Raw genomic sequence first — 17500 nt, 5'->3', positions numbered from 1 at the left:
GCAAGTCGCCCAACAATTAGATATAAATCGACAAAATTACGGGTACTTTTGCTTATTGTTGCGTGGGAGGCCTTTTTTTTTTTTTTTAATGGCTACAGCGCAATCACGGGGAATCGGAAGGATAATGATGGAAAGTATATCCCCGCAGGTCAAGTTACAGCCGCTCTTTCTCTCTGAAGTAACAACTCGTCTGGTGCCACAATGGACCAGAAGACGCGGGTTTAATCTGGGGAGCAATTACCACTTTACTTTCATGTTGCAATGCTATTAATTCACTGTGCCTGACGAGCGTTGACGGGAGTGTTTATCGAAGTGATGAGTGATGAGCGCTGACATGGTGTAGTAAAATAAATAAATAAATAAATAAATAAGAATAAATAAAAACAAACAAAATGAAAATAAAATAAATAAATACAAAAGTAAAGTAAACAAAAAGGTAAAAATAAAATAGATAAGAATAAAAATAAATTAATAAAATAAGAATAAAAGTAAAAAGTAAAAATAAACAAAAATACATAAAATAAAAAAAAAAAAAAGAAATAAAAAGAAAAAAATAAGAATGGCTTTCCATGCCGCATACACACACACAAACCACAGGAATCAAAAGAAATCATTTAGAGTTTCCTAATGCCCGCGAGGACATAACTCAGCGATGTTAATGAGGTAAAAATTAAATTTGGAAGTGTTACCACCATTTGTATTTTATTATTAAGACACGCTGTACGTATTTAGCCACACTTAAAAAAATCTAGAGAGAGAGAAAAGCCAAGAGGAGAAAGTTTGCCTAGAGAGATTTTTTTTTGTTTGGTGAGTTCTAAAACACGAATATGATGAAACAACAACAACAACAACAACAACAACAACAACAGCAACTACAACTACTACTACTCAATGATAGTCTGATATTAGAGTGAATCGGGGATGAGTTTTCCTTCACCCTGTACTAACTCTTTCCTTCCTTTCTCTTAACCAAAACAGAGGAGCGTGATGAGACTGGACAGGAGAGAGGCGCATCGATAAAGTATCTCCTGTACACCGCCTGATCTTTATGGAAAATACAATGTACCACAGTTTTCTAAAAATCTATGATGTAGAATCTTACAAAATAAATCTGCGTGCGTGAGTACATAATACTGTAGGGCGTTTCGTAAAAATTCTAAGGGGAATATAAAATCAATTATTGTTGCAGGAAAAAAAAGGTTAGAATAATAAGGAACATATAGGTAACCTCAAAAATAAATATACATACATGTCTTGTGAAAGTATCTTGCGAACGTTGTACAGAAAATATATAAATGGATTATTGCAGCGAGAATAAATGGATTATTGCAGCGAGAAAAAAAAAAAAAAGTTAAAGGGAACATATCACAAGATGGAAAAAAAAGGATATAGGAAATAGTGGAGAGATGAAGAGGATGTAAGGAAGGTGAAGAAGGATTGGTTAGGAAGAGACGACGAGTTAGGGTTAAGGAGATAAGAGTCCCGCTAAGGTAATGCTGTCACCTGATCCTTCTCATCCTCCACAGCCATTGTGCACTTTACGGTACCTACTACACTTGCTATTTAATTCATTTTACGAAGCGCAGTGACTTTCAGTAACTTACTTTAGCAGGAACAGTTTACAAATTACGTATACGATGTTCTTTGAACGAATGGCAGACTGCGTAAGGATTTCTTTTCTACTGAATGAAGATGAGAACTTGAGTTTTATCGAATGATTGTAGAAACAAGTTCCAAAAGACATGTCCATGAGCTATGCAGAGAGAGAGAGAGAGAGAGAGAGAGAGAGAGAGAGAGAGAGAGAGAGAGAGAATGAAAGAAAAAAATAGGAAATAGTCACGACATAACCTCGCTGCCTTCAATATAAGGCCGACAGGTGTAGACGACCTCATCTGGTGCCTGGCCGTCAGACCGGACCTCGCTTTGAAACATGGACGAGGAAAAGAACAGAGCCGCCCTCAGCTTGTACGTGTCTGCTTGCTACACAGTGGAGTCACACTTCCAGCTGTGTTTCTTTGGCATCGTTTAGAGATACGACACACTCAATGGCCTCCCCAGGAACAACGTGACGGAGGGATCGAGGGGGGCGGTCTTTCAGGTCCTGTCCTCTTCCTCTCCGGCAGAGTTCAAGGGCACGCTAAGGAGGCCATTCAGCCATGTTCTGTGGTACTCATTACCATTCAGGTTCAAAATAGAGGTAAAAACAGCTTTACCTCATGCAAATATTCATAAACTTTCCCAGTATTGTTCATGGTATATTATTCAAGTTCAAGTTATTTGCTTATGGTTCGTGTTTCCGGTGCAACACAATCATGAATATGTAGTTGCCAACGCAGAAAATAAGACGTACAAACCAAGATGTCTTTCCAGCCTCTCCCTAGCAGGTGGTCGTGTTCTGCGTTGACTCACCCGCCATTGTGAGGACGTCAGCTGCCGCTACCACTGGACGCTGCGAGGCTTCGACACATGGTCATCACATCCAGAAGAGTAACATTTGTGAAATAATCTACTAACGCTCTCATGGCTCACGATGACACGCAGGAAATTCAAAAATCGTCACGCACTAAGCAACCTGATTTTCTCCGCGCACTGCCGTCCTCGCCGTCCTCAGCTTCGCAGTTTCCTTTCACAACCCTGACTCAGAATTTCATTTTATATCAGTGTTTACATGATTTTTTTTTTTCAATAATTGCAGTAAAATACAAGATTAAAGTAAGGGTTGCACGAGACCAAGGCACTCATTCGATTTAATTAACACGGCTTAACAAGATTTACCACACTGATGGGGACGGAGCCTTCACGCACTTCATAAGGCTAATGTTATACTCGAACTATTCCTCCCCTATGACCACAAAAGCTGTATGACTAAAGAAGCGCCAGCTGGGGGTGAAAAAGGCCATGTTTACTAAAGGTTCGATCGTGATTTCCTATCATCGCATGTGTCAAGGTCACTTGGTATATACAAGATGTTCTAAAAGCAGCCTGCACAACTTTCGCTACTCCAGCTAGGTAGAGTCATTAATGCTAAAACGATGCGATTCATTTGGTATGCTGGTGCAATTATCAAAGTTTCTGTTTTGGTACATATGGTTTAGTTTGAACGAAACGCAAGATAAACTGACCTTATCCACCGAAAATATGTTTGACACTTACAAGGCTACAAGGGTCACTACAGCTGTTGCATGGTACCTGAAAATGAGATACAAAAATGGTTTTAAACTGTAAATTTTAACGTGAATAGAAATGCTCTCAACGGTAAGACATCAAATCATCATATAAAGAGTTTATACCTCACCTTACTGCAGTGCCATCCTCCAGGGCGTCGGCAGCAATAAACCACCACTTTTCTCCCGCTGATCACATATACTACTTCTTCATTTGACTTGCTTTCAGTCCACGAGATCTTTATTATCTTCCTTCACATCCACACGATAGTTTATAAGCGTCTCGGAAATCACTCTCATGTGCATCCATGTAGTGTGAGGTAATTTTTCACAGCACCTCCAAGATGTTTTCAGTATATAAAAAAAGAAAAAAATGAAAACGGCACGATATTCTCAGACATTTCTCTCTAGTTCTTTCTTCTTGCCATCATTTAGAAACCAGCAAAGTTCGGACGAAAGACCTGATAATACGAATCCTCAATTTTTTTTATGACGAATCTCCGAACCTCAAAGCAGAGAGAGAGAGAGAGAGGAGAGAGAGAGAGAGAGAGAGAGAGAGAGAGAGAGAGAGAGAGAGAGAGAGAGAGAGAGAGAGAGAGAGAGAGAGAGAGAGAGAGAGAGAGAGAGAGAGAGAGAGAGACCTAAATAACTTCACAGCTACACACGGAGATACAGCAAGGAGTGACCTACAAGGCGCTTCAAGGCTAAGGTGTTTCGGTCGTAGGTTGTGCAAGGGTCAGCCAGCGCAGCGAGGTTAACGGAGGCAAAGGATGAAAGGGCTGCAGGAGGAAATACGTTCAGTGAGGAAAGGATGAGGAAGGGCGGAGATTACATACAAAACAAAACAAAAAAAAAAGAAGGCAAGAAAGACTAAGTACTGCCATGTAAATCGATTTATGAATGAAAAATAAACACACAATCGAGATTAGAGTAAAATATAGGGTACTAGTGTTTATATTTAGTTGAGAGGTAGCAAAAAACAGATTATGTAGTAAGGAAAAAATAATGGAACGTTGAGCGAGGGAGTTTAGAGGGAGAACACAGTGAGAGGCGAGTGAAAGTGGATATGTGGGTGGCGGGGTGGGTATAAGCAGCCCAGCATGGAGAACGTGTTGTATAGGACCCCTAGGTATGTAAACACCGGCTTAACTCGGGGGAATCATTCATACTCTTTAATGGGGAGTGGGTGTCTCGGCAGGTTGGTGGTGCACAGGTCGAGGTGAGGAACAAGTGTGATGCGGGGCGCTCCTAGATATGTGTGTGTGTGTGTGTGTGTGTGTGTGTGTGTGTGTGTGTGTGTGTGTGTGTGTGTGTGTGTGTGTGTGTGTGTGTGTGTGTGTGTGTAGAGGCGTGCGTACTGGTGCTGCCGGGTTACTATTAGAGATGAGTGATGCGGCTTAAGGAGAGAGGCAAGGGCGCTAAGAAAGACAAAGTAGACAGAGTAAAAATACACTTGTCTTAGTTTATATGTTTGCCGTCAGTTTGTACATGTCAGTCTAATACGAAAAAAAATTCATGGAGGAAAACTAAGATGAAAACTCGCAAGAGTCTATGATTTAAAAACATCATTAAGTAGTCAAATTAACATATAAAACATCATGACGTAGTCAAATTATGAAGGAAAATCTCAAAAGGACTGAAAGTAAAATTAAAAACCTCAAACTATCATAGGAACATCTCATTATAGAGTCGAACTAATGTGAAATGAATAAGTGAATAAATAAATGAAACAGAAAGGAACCACACTAAATTAAAAGTCAGAAACAGATACGCCATTGGTCTCCATAGCTGCAATACGTCCATTCAGATAACAAAATTAACAAACAACATGAATTATGTAGAGAGCAACTAATCCCAACATTCTATTTTCTTATTTATTTTGGAAAGAAAACTTTATTATTACCATGTTCTCTTTCCCGGCACAATGAATCACAAGCCTGCAAATACAATTTCTATCCTGCCACGAGGTATTGTGGCTGCCAGCACAACAAAAGCCACTCTAAACTTCTACTGTCCATAAATGCAAGCAAATAATAGAGCCCAGTAAACACTAAAGAAATAAAGAGCGAAATTCAAAAACCAGCCACTGAAACCACAAACAAATAGAAACTAAGCGAGGGAAAGAAACAGGAAAATGAAAATAAAAAAAAAGATAAGTGACGAGAGAGAAAGTTCAAGAAGAGAAAGAGTGAAATATAGCCTTAAACACAAATTGTAGGGCTGGGAAATGCACCTTCCTTTGCTCTCTCGCCACCAATCAAGATAGATAAAGCAGAAAAGAAGTGCACAAAGTTCTGAAAGTGTTATTTTCTCCACAAAGTCAATTTTGAGTCGCATGCGTGTTTTCTTTCCTGCACGTCAATGGAGGTTCTCGGCTAACGTGCCTGTCTGGACACGCCGAGGTGAGTGACAGGCGGCGAGTTCCTGCTGGGCAATGGGAATGTGCCAAGGGAAAGCAGCACCAGTAGTGTCTCGAGTTTTATTGCTCTCTCTCTCTCTCTCTCTCTCTCTCTCTCTCTCTCTCTCTCTCTCTCTCTCTCTCTCTCTCTCTCTCTCTCTCTCCATGAAATCCTGAAAGCTCTGCCTGCATCATCAGTAAATATTAAGACATTATTGTATAAGGATTTCCCGTAAAAGGTAATGTCGGTGATTTCTTGCAACATAAAGCATTTACACACAAACACTTAGATAAATATATAAAATATTGATATAGACGTGGAGAGAAATGTGATGAATTTAAAACTGTTGGATAATTCACAGTGTTATTACTTTAATGAAATACGTTAAACTGTGCGCAAGGAGCTAGAAAATCATATCTAACTACGAAAAAACCTAGATGACGAAACAGGATAAATAAGACTGCAAGGCAACTACTAAATTAAATTATGTCTAAATATACATTTCTATTTCACGATAGCTTAGCGGCAAACAAACAATAAACCAGGTGGAATTTAGATCCAGGAAGGCAAACAAGCTTAACATATTAAAGTGCTCGCTTTTCAGAACGGGAGGGTGAGATTAAGAAAGCCAGTGAAAAAGTACCTGAGGATGGATCACCAGACGCCCCGGGAGAGTGGCACGTGTTGACTCAGACATTAAGGCTCACCTGGCCGGGCCTCGAGTCGCTGCCCTCATGCTCTGTTTGTTCTGACAACCAGAGGAGTGACTGCTTCCTTCCCTCGCCCTTCTGCGATCCTGCTTACACTGCACTTTTATATTCGTTTTTCCCCTTGAATTTTCTTGCTCCATGATTTTGGTAAAGCTGGGAACATTTTCGATATTAGTTTCTTATCGCACTAACTTTACAAAATATGTTTAATAGTTATACATCAATGGTGACTGACGGTAAGATGACAGACAGGTACTCTATTACTTTGACAATCAAGACAGGGATTTCACTTATTTGATTGCTTTAAAATGCATATCTAATATCTAACGTTGTAGTCTGATGCGCAAATTTCCGAAACTTGAAATTGACTATGCAAAAACGTGGATTTCAAAGCTGGCGCAAGAAAACACTAACGACAGTCTGCCATCAGTTTGCGGGAATGATAGGTAAATATTTTTACTTGAATCTCTGTATAATGAAAATATATATCTGCATACTACTTTTCACCCCTGAAAGCATAAACGTGCCTCGCATCTGCATTAGGAACACGCATTCTTGACCTCAAAGCGGCTATCGATGATGGAAAAAAAAAAAAAAAGCTAAATAAACAAACACCTGAACAATCAGGTGAAGGGAGGGCAAATAAATCCGATACACGTCAGATCCCATTAATCCTCATTGCAAAAATAAAGGTCCCCATTAATGTACTGTACCTCGTGGAAATTTATTCAATACTGACGTCTCTAATTATGATGTTATAATCAAGCAGCGTTCCAGTGAAGATGCAATATTTTGTTCTCAATTATGCTACACGTCTCACATCTTTAATAACTTATAACACATCCCCAAGGAGATTTACTCTGAGCGAACGTCAGTCACTCTCGTCCCAGCCTTTGAGTGTCTGCCGTCATAGCAAAGCAGTGTTCCAATGATGACGTAATACTAACTTTTTATCTACTGATATTTCTCGTTCACAACTAGTGTCTTCAAGGAATCTGATGAAAGGAGTACTTTTTCCAATAATAACGTATTGATTCATGTTTCGTTGCTTTATTAAAGGTGTAATACGTTGTTTTGATAAGGTATTAACTGCTGTTACTGCTGCTCAACTAGTACTACAATAGTATACCAAGGCTAGCTAAGAATTTTCATCTAAACCTTGTGTGTTGATGACGTCTTGTGTTGCTCTGTGCTCCAGTAATGTCATGGATCTAGTTGAAGAGGAGACCCAGGCATTTCAGATCTGCAGTAACCGTAGTGTTGGGGTCATAAAATATACTACATACGTTTCCTTTTCAAACCCTTTCCTTAAATATCGCGAGAGGTGGGTTCTTTACAATGACCAAAGTGTCAATGAACGGCAGGCACAACACTGAGAAACTTAGTGATGCCATGTAGCTGTCATGATCAATGCTTCATTTCTTTATTTCAGTACGTAATAACTTGTCTCATCCTTTTATTTATTATCTAATCCTCCTTAAGGTAGTGTGTTTTAAACTGGACTTACCTAATATTAAGGACTATTATATCAGTGAGACAAATATCTACAGTATTCTGAGATTTCCTGTCAGTAGGTTTTATACAACGCATGAAACAAATGTAGTCAGTTTGACGTGAATATACTTTAGAATAGATTAACATGAAGAAACGAGAAGGATCTCTCCGAATAAGAAGAGTGTTATTCGAGAACAGTAAATATTTTCTCCTAGCATTCAATATCAGAAAGTCTCGTGCTCATAGTGCATACGCAGAAGAACGACTAACTTAGTGCACGCAAAACTTCACTCAAGTTGGTGAACGTCTCAGTTGCCGTATACCGCAGGCAGATCCCACGCTCCTCAGACACTTTAGTCACTAGCGGTTTCATGTACGTTTTCCTTATTGATTTCTAACCTCAGGATTATAACAAAACCAGGAAATATATCTCCCATTAATTAAGGAACAACTTTGTAAGAGTAGTTCTCACGAAGACCTAAATGATATACTAAAATTCCTTTTGCTTTAGTGCATACGTGATTATACCAGTGTTGCGTGCACAGGAACTTCCATTTTCTTGTTTATTTATTTATTAATTTCTTGAACTGGAGCAACTCTTCGTAATAACGAGTCTGCACACCCAATACGAGAGAGAGAGAGAGAGAGAGAGAGAGAGAGAGAGAGAGAGAGAGAGAGAGAGAGAGAGAGAGAGAGAGAGAGGAGAGAGAGAGAGACTCTTGCGTAAAGTGCTTACACACACACACACACACACACACACACACACACACACACACAAGTTCATAACCTACGTATATTATGTATGTATATCTATGCAAATTTTTGATAATGCCGCAAATGGCGGGAAAAACCCTTGAAACAATATGGCGACTCAAGCACACTCACATCCGCCTCGTTAGCAGCGCAGCAAGACGAGGGAGCAGCGGAGGAATGAATGGTAAACTAGAAAATTGTGGGAAAGCACTGCAATTGACTTACGCTACCGACCAGCTCAATGAGACCCCTTTTGACAGACTTGATTAAAGTGTACTGTATGCCACTGGCTCGCCCACACCCGCGAGGCAGGAGTGATCAATGATGACCCTTTCTATAATGGAGGAAAATATTGGCTGGCCAGTCCCTGAACTCATTATTTCAACACGTGGGACTTACGCACTCAGACTGAAGAGTATTTCTTCACTGCTGTAGCCTTTTGTTATGGTAATGTTTTCCTGTTCTGTACATAAGTAGATCATTAGCTAGTCAGTCTATATAAATCCCATGCATTTTATACTATACACTCAACTTTTCATTAGTTGATAAAAAAAATAAATACACATTGTAAATGGAGACTTATAGTGATGTGTATCTGTTCGCTACGTTCTGTTCTGCATGCGATTTACAGACGTGCTTTAGTGAAATGCAGAATGGATCTACACTTTTGCGCTTTCATCACTCAGTTACATACCAGATTGAATTTTTCCCAGTAGTAAGTGATCACCAGATATCCTCATTATAGACCATGATCTCTTCTCATGCAACACTGTATAATCTAAATCGAGCATGTCAACGAGTAAGAAATATTTACAACGCTTCCTTCACCTTTGCAGGGCAGGCAGGACCACGCCTCGCCCTACTTCATCAGGACTGACCTCGCTCCTCGCCTCATCTCTTCCTCACATTACATAGAACGACCTACATAGCGAAGGATGCTGTGCCCGTCCCAGTGCCACCCTCCCGCCCTCTCTTCCCTTGATCTTCTTCCATATATCTTTCCTCTTGCCTCTCTTAATGGCGGTCACATGGCCTTCATCCCTTCCATTCACTCCTATGCAGGCCACGTGGAGGTCTCGGTTCCTGTCCTTCCCTTCCTTTGCACTTGTGTTCGTCTCTCTTTCTTTTTGTATCTTCTCTCCATACCCACCTGTCTGCTTCTCTTCTTGTTGCGCCTCCTTCTTACGTACGAGTATTGTTTACATGTAAATCACTATTTCTATCTGTTCAATCTAATTTATTTATGTTTCTATTTATATATCATTCCTATCCACTAATCCTGATCCACTTGTCTCTTCCTCCTCCTCCTCCTCCTCCTCTTCCGTCTCCAGTGTCTCCTTGTCACTATCCCTACATTTCTTTTATTTTTTCTTTCCATTTTTTTCTTTTCCTGTCATGTTTACCTTAGGGCGCCGACCGCCAATCAGCTTTAAGCACGACCCGCCGCCACAACTACTGTCGTCGCGAGGTCAGGGCGTTCCCTTCTGCCTCGTCTCTTTCCCCAGCTGTCGTGGGCGTGTTACCTGCGATGATGACTGGCCTCAGACAGGGTGACCTTGAGGAGTAGCGATCAGTTTCTGGTTATCTTTCCCAATACCGAATGACACGCTACGGTTTGACACTGAGACCTCACACGGGCCTGCTATTATCTTTCTTCCCTATATTCGTAGTTAAGTGAAATTCTCTCTCTCTCTCTCTCTCTCTCTCTCTCTCTCTCTCTCTCTCTCTCTCTCTCTCTCTCTCGGCTACCAAGAGCAAAGGTCGCATCTCCATCGCACAAAAACCATCAGGCACATTCACGATCGGACTGATAAGCGCGAGACGACCTCCAGGACTGATTTCCTCGCGTGCCGGCTGTCAGAACACCACAAAAAGCTATCGATTCGCCGTTCAAATAATGCAGTCCCTTTAGCTCGTGGGGTTATATGACCTCGTTGTTGCTATGTGAAAACAACACTTAATCATTCAATCCAACTCTTATCTCATCTATCTTACTATCAGCAGCCGGGACGCATGAAAGAGACACGAAAGAGACATTGAAAGGCACTTTACATCATGAACGTGACTCTAAGACGAGGCAGTGTGTACTCGATGTATGCGTGTGTGCGTGTGGCCTCTGACGAGTGACGGACTACAAATAGCTTGATTAACTGAAGTAACTCGTGAGGAGGCTGAACTAACTGGTGAGAAAGAGGTTATTATTTTTGTGACTCAACGGTCAGGTGTGTTAATGTCTACATGGATAACTGGTTGTACAAATTGCCTACATTAATGGTTGTAGACAAGGATGGGAGACAAACAAGATAATAGGCAACCTTGACTTTACTACACGACTTGCAGCCCCACCTTCCCCTCAGGAACGTAATAACACACGCATTCCTGAGACTTAAATCTGAAGAGGCAATGGAGAGGGGCGGTAAAGGAGGGGGAAGAGTGTAGGGGAGGAAAATGATAAGGGAGAGTGTGTAGAGGCAAGAAACTTTCGCTGAAATTCCAACTTGTAGAGAGTACTACCTGAGGCGGCGTGCTTCAATTCAAGGGCGACAAATGGGAGAATGAGTATGACAAATGAGTCTTGAGATGATAGGCGTCTATAGTGGTAATCGTGCTGGCGGTGATGGTGATAGCGGCGGCGGTGGCTGGCGGTGATGGTGGTGACGGCGGTGGGAGTGATGATGGTTGAACTGGTCTAGTGCTAGGAATGTTACTAATGGTTGTGGTGATATTGGGAGTGGTGCTCATGCTAGACCTGGTGCTGGTATGCTACTGATGGTTGTAATGGTAATAATGATGGTGATGGTACTAATGGATGGCGATGCTGGTAGTACTGGCGGGCATCACAACGATACCAGTGATAGAGGCAATGGAGTTACCGGTAATGGCGGCAGTTGCAGTGACAATAGTGGAAGCTACGCGTACTGAGATACATTTACGAGCACACACTACAGAAGAACAGACAGAAGAGGATCAAATACTGAGTCTGCACTATCCTAAATGGCACACGGTGACGGTTGCAGTGAATGATGGTGACTAAGCGTACTAAGATGCACTTACACACTATTATATGAAAAGAAAAGAAACAGTTCAAACTCTGAGTCTCCAGTATCCTAAACGGCACACAAGCAACTGAACCAGCAGCCACACTCCTTGTGGTCAGCTGGGGTAACAGGTACACAAGCAACATGAACAGGAGGAGGAGGAGGAGGAGGAGGAGGAGGGGAATGAGGAGGAGGAGGAGGAGAGAGGAGAGGAATACGAGGAGTAGAAGGGAAGCCAGGTATTGAGGTGAGTAAGTGAAAGTAATACATTATGTAAAGTTTAGGATAAAGAGTAAATAAGGCCGTTAGTGTATCTATTATATCAAGTGACTCTCTTCTCTGCATCTTTTGTAATACTGTAAACAGACATGGTGCGTTTTCCTACAGCAATCAACATTCATATATTATCAATACTGTGTGTGTGTGTGTGTGTGTGTGTGTGTGTGTGTGTGTGTGTGTGTGTGTGTGTGTGTGTGTGTGTGTGTGTGTGTGTGTGTGTGTGTGTGAAAACGTGAGCATAATGTGTGTATCTCGCCGCGTCGATGTATTCTTAACGTCCACTACCCTGCTAACTAAACACACAAAGCAAAGGAGGGTACGCAAAGAAGAACGTGAGTCAAGATGCCTGGCGCGTGTTGCCCAAAACTGGACATAATTCAATAAGTGAGGAAGAAAAGGTAGCCAGAGATAAGACTTTTCATTACTTGAGAGAGAGAGAGAGAGAGAGAGAGAGAGAGAGAGAGAGAGAGAGAGAGAGAGAGAGAGAGAGAGAGAGAGGTAGGTAGGTTTGCGGTTGAAGAGGGAGAGAGAAAGGGTAGCAAATTGAAACATGCATGGACACTTTTTCTTGCAGACGCGAGACCCTCCATGTTGGTACGAGAGAAAAAAAAAGAAAAGAAGAAAAAGGTGAATATTTTCTAGCACACTGAGTGGAATTAAGACTCCATATTTCGTGAGTAAATATCCAAAGCATATATACTGTTCGTCTATATTAGTATCTTCCATTTTCTTTGGAGAGAGAGAGAGAGAGAGAGAGAGAGAGAGAGAGAGAGAGAGAGAGAGAGAGAGAGAGAGAGAGAGAGAGAGAGAGAGAGAGAGAGAGACTCTCAAAAAAGAAAAAAAAGTAGAAAAAGAAAACACGAGAAAGCGAAAGCACGTCATGGTGAGAAATCAAACACACTCTTCAGGTTACGCCATTAAAAAAACTGGGCACTGGTATAAAATAGAATATTAACACCCTCCTTATATTTCATCCCCCCAAGTCTCGCCGCGCTGCTTGGGTGTCGTCTGTTCCCACGCGGCGACACGTCACGCATCGCCAGGATCGGGGAGGCGGTTAATCGTTAAGCTAAAGAACCGTATCTTTTTTTTTCTTTTCAATTCCAGCATCCTCCCTTCCGCCGCACGTTGTGAAGTGAGAGGGTGGCGTGAGTGAGGGAGAGTGACGGGAACTTGAGGCATGTTCATGACTGATCACAGTACTGTTTTCTTATTGATATTCTAAAGGTTGTGTTTGCTGTGAATGAAATGGTGACTGTTGAGGATTTCTGACATGTTCACAATTTTGATTACTGCTTTCTATTGATTTTGAAGACTGAGCGTGCGCCGAGTGAGCGAAATAGTGACGTGGACTTAAGGGAGGTTCGCAGTTTTTATAGCTCATTGATTTTAAAAGTTAAGTATGCGCTTTGAGTGAGGAAGTGACTGTCGAGAACTTAAGATATGTTCATAAAATTCAGTTACTCACAACATGCTGTGTGCGTGTTGTGAGTAAGGAAAAAACTATTGAGGACTTCAGGCTTGTTCATAGAATTTAATTTCTCCTTTCTTATTGCTTTTGAAGGGTGTGTGTATATTGTGAGTAAGGAAGTGACTGGTGAGGACTTAAAACATGATCATAAAATTCAATTACTCCTTCTTATTGACTCTAAAGATTGCTTATTTCGCCTAGTAGTGTAGAGCTGGCCACAAAACAGCTGTGCATAAACGCATTTGACGATGCTTTAAATGATCGGAATACAAGTCTCTATTTGGAAAGCTTTTTTCAAACGTGTCTCTTAACGTATCTCTTTTTACTCAACATCGTCGAGGTTTGTTATGACTCGAGTGCAGCTACAACATTCCTTTTTTTTTTTTTTATTTACCTGTCTATGAGTAAAATGGGAATGTTAAGAGAGTCATAAAAATCTTTACATGCTATTATGAAACCAACATATGGTGAAGAGGAGGAAAGGGCTACGATAGTTTATACACACACACACACACACACACACACACACACACACACACACACAGGAGGAAAGGGCTACGATAGTTTACACACACACACACACACACACACACACACACACACACACACACACACACACAAACACAGAGGGATTAGGTGGCGAGGACCCGAGATGTCAGTGACCGCATAGCGTCCTCCGCGGATCAAGTGTGTGAGTTGACTTGTGACTCGTGTGTACCCTGTGGAGGCATTCAACCCAGGGGACAGAGGAGTGAGCTAAATGGGTACGGGAGACCGGGTATGATGAGAGTACGTATACGTCATGCGAGGAAGAAGAGGTATTGCAGGACTCTTTAGGTAAAGAAGAGAGGGAAGGAATGAGGGGATGGATGAATTTACGTCAAGTGAAGAAAAGGTATGGGAGGACTCGTTAAGTGATGAAGGGAGGTGAGTTATGAGGAGGTGGGTCAGTTAAAGGAGACAGGAGAGAAAATATAAGATGAGAAGGAAAGTATTAGTGTTTTTGTCGGGTGAAGAAGACTTGTAAATATATGCGGAAAAGAAAACAGAGGAGGTTTGAGGAGATAAGCTATGTAAAAAGAGAGAGGAAGTAAGGGAAAGAGACGTGTAAGGAGAAGCGATAAGATGTGAAAGGGACGGTCAGGTAAGGATGAGAGGCGAGGTACAGAGGCTCCATCAGGTAAAAAAAAAAATAAAGACGTGTCGTACATAGCAAATTACAACATACAAGGAAGATTTTATATACATGGGAAGATGCATCAGCGAAGGAAGAAACTCGTATTGGATTGCACCAGATAAGGAGGAAAAAGTATGGCAAGGAAAACAGGAACACAAAAAAAGAGACGTGCAGTGCATAGTAAGTTGTGACGTAAGAAAGAACTGACATGCCAAGGGCGGTCAGGTAAGAAAGAGCTGCTCGTGTACAATACCACCACATAGGAGGAGAAGTAGGTAAGAGTAAATGAAAATGCCAGTGTGGGTGTTAAAATAAAATAAAAAAGTAAAGGTGAACACAAAAGTGGCAGGAAGAGAGAGAGAGAGAGAGAGAGAGAGAGAGAGAGAGAGAGAGAGAGAGAGAGAGAGAGAGAGAGAGAGAGAGAGAGAGAGAGAGAGAGAGAGAGAGAGAGAGAGAGAGAATGGCATAGATACTTATCAGAATAGAGGAGCTTTGCGTGATAGGTAAAAGATTCATTAGAACAAACTTTCGCTACTCAATAAATAGTATATGACCCGAATCTGCATACTGGATGCTCTTCACTGTCTGAGAGAAACAATACGAAATTATCTGAGACTCACGATCTCAGAAAGATTACACAAGCCTGAGACACAAGTGAGACTGGTATTCAAAGCAACCCATTAATTAAAATCCTCTGAGGGGTCTGGATGAAGAGGCGCCGAGTGAGTCTTGCCTGTGTACTGCCATTTAGGAGCAAGGGATAAAAAAAAAAAAGAGTGGAGGCTCCTGACACCTTTTTAGTGCAGCTCCTCTCGCTTGACCTGCTAACCTCACGCTGCAAGCCTGGTACCCTTTTAGAGGATCGTTTAAGTCAGTAAAAGAAATACATGTACTACTGAAATTTCCTTTTACTTTCAGACTTCCTACTTTTTCTTGACCTTTCTTTCTGTTAGTGTGTGCGTGTCTCTCTCTCTCTCTCTCTCTCTCTCTCTGGACTCTATTTTCATTTCTATGTCGTCTTTTCATTCATCGCACCCATTTCCCATCTGTTCCTACTCCTATCTAAAATTTCTCTCCTCTCATCAATCACCCTCACGTATGCCTTTCCCTAATCTCCCCTTCACTCCTCTCTTCATTCAGTCTCCTTCTCGAATAGCTCCCCCTGTCTATATCTGAACAGTTTTTCTTGTCGCCTAAAGGTTTCAATTCAGCCAGTGCTAGATTCAATTACTTTTTCTTCCCTCCTAATGTTGCTGAGCCTTATTTCTCAACCACTCCTCGCATGAACGCTCTTAGCTACTGTCAATATAAATCCTGTGTTCTCATTCTTATTCAGTCTTTTCAAATGGTAAATGATGTGACTTGTATTACATTCACTGGCGCTTCCTTGATCACTCTGCCATTATTCTTATCAATACCACTAATAATTATGCATGTTATACGTGGAATTGCGGCGATCTCCGGTTGAGCTCTCTCTCTCTCTCTCTCTCTCTCTCTCTCTTAGCCAATTTTCTGAAGATAACTACGCTATTTACCTAAAAAAGAAAAAAAAACTAAAATCAACTAGCATTTCGTGGAATTTAGTACCGTATTCTCTTTTCCCATGTAATTTATTATTATTTTTTCATTATCTATAAAAGGTCACTAACCTTTGCTTTTACTCGAGGCTAGAGTGGCGGGGTGGGGACCCAGCTCGGCTCTCATCGGACGAATTACATACACTGCTCGGTCTCCGCTGCCTTTCTCCTTGCACTGTCGTAACTAACATCCGGTCACGGTGAGGATTGCGTCACTCTATATGATTCGGCCGCTGGGTAGCTCGTCATGCGCCGCCGTTGCTCTGTGATGGAAGAATTGCCAGGAATTAGGAAGGTAAGTAAAAGTAAGCGATGGAGCAAGTAATGAGATTCGTGGCTTTGGCCGTGCGACATTTGTCCGTGACCAGAGAAAGGGAGAGAGAGAGAGAGAGAGAGAGAGAGAGAGAGAGAGAGAGAGAGAGAGAGAGAGAGAGAGAGAGAGAGAGAGAGAGAGAGAGAGAGAGAGAGAGAGAGAGAGAGAGAGAGAGAGAGAGCCGCACAGGGACAAAGTAAATCAAAAGACAGGCCGACAAAAAAGCAAACAGAAAATTACACAAACAAATAGAAAGAATGACAAACACACGCAGATACACACAAACACACGCAGATACACAAAAAAACAAACAAACAGAACCAACCAAAACAATCTGAAGGAAAAAAAAACAATGAAAACGTGAAAAAAAACTAACACGGAAGCGGAACTCTCCAGAAAGAAGAGCAATGACCAGAACTATAAAAAAAAAAAAAATTACACAAACAACTCCGCCGCGTTAAGAAGTGTGCCTACCACCTTTGCCGCGCCACTAGATTACACACCATGGCTACTGGAGGGCGCCATTGCACACATACATGCACACGTTTGCTTCCTTCCGAGTGAGAGGGGGAGGGAGAAAAAAAAATATGAGCAGAATGGGAAACTTATGTATTTTTCACGCTTGCTTTCATTCCGGTGGTGGTGTTTAGTGCTCGTGTTGTAATAATTGTAATACTTGTGTAGTGAGTGGGGTGAGACGAGAGAGAGAGAGAGAGAGAGAGAGAGAGAGAGAGAGAGAGAGAGAGAGAGAGAGAGAGAGAGAGAGAGAGAGAGAGAGAGAGAGAGAGAGAGAGAGAGAGAGAGAGAGAGAGAATGTGTTGCTATAGACAGAATCCCGTGACAACCACAATGCTGACAAATGATGAACAACAACAAGAGAGAAATTGAATGCATTTCTAACTTCACTAATAGCAAACCACTTAATTATTAACTACAATAAGAAATAACTACTACTTCCATTCATCATATTATTCACTGATTCTTGGAAGATTATCGATAAATATTACCTTGATAAGTGAATTACGAAAACTACAAAGAAGAGAGAAGCGTGGTCGGATGCAGGGGAGGAGAAAGGCTGACAGTGATAGCGGAAGTGGTGGTGCAATAAAGGGATGATGGTTGTTC

At 41.5% G+C, this 17500-nt stretch overlaps 1 protein-coding gene across 3 annotated transcripts in view; it reads right to left on the bottom strand.

Moving 5' to 3' along the window:
• The window catches only part of LOC135105508 (uncharacterized), a 174871-nt gene that overhangs the window by 95905 nt on the left and 61466 nt on the right, over positions 1–17500 (bottom strand). For all 3 annotated transcript variants that reach the window (XM_064013662.1, XM_064013661.1, XM_064013664.1), the window contains one exon: positions 16135–16325. The gene's annotated coding sequence lies outside the window, so the exon portion shown is untranslated. The remainder of the gene's footprint in view (positions 1–16134; positions 16326–17500) is intronic.

Source organism: Scylla paramamosain, chromosome 12, assembly GCF_035594125.1.
Source record: "Scylla paramamosain isolate STU-SP2022 chromosome 12, ASM3559412v1, whole genome shotgun sequence".
Taxonomy (NCBI): Eukaryota; Metazoa; Arthropoda; class Malacostraca; order Decapoda; family Portunidae; genus Scylla; species Scylla paramamosain.
This window is presented reverse-complemented; position numbering and strand designations above follow the sequence as displayed.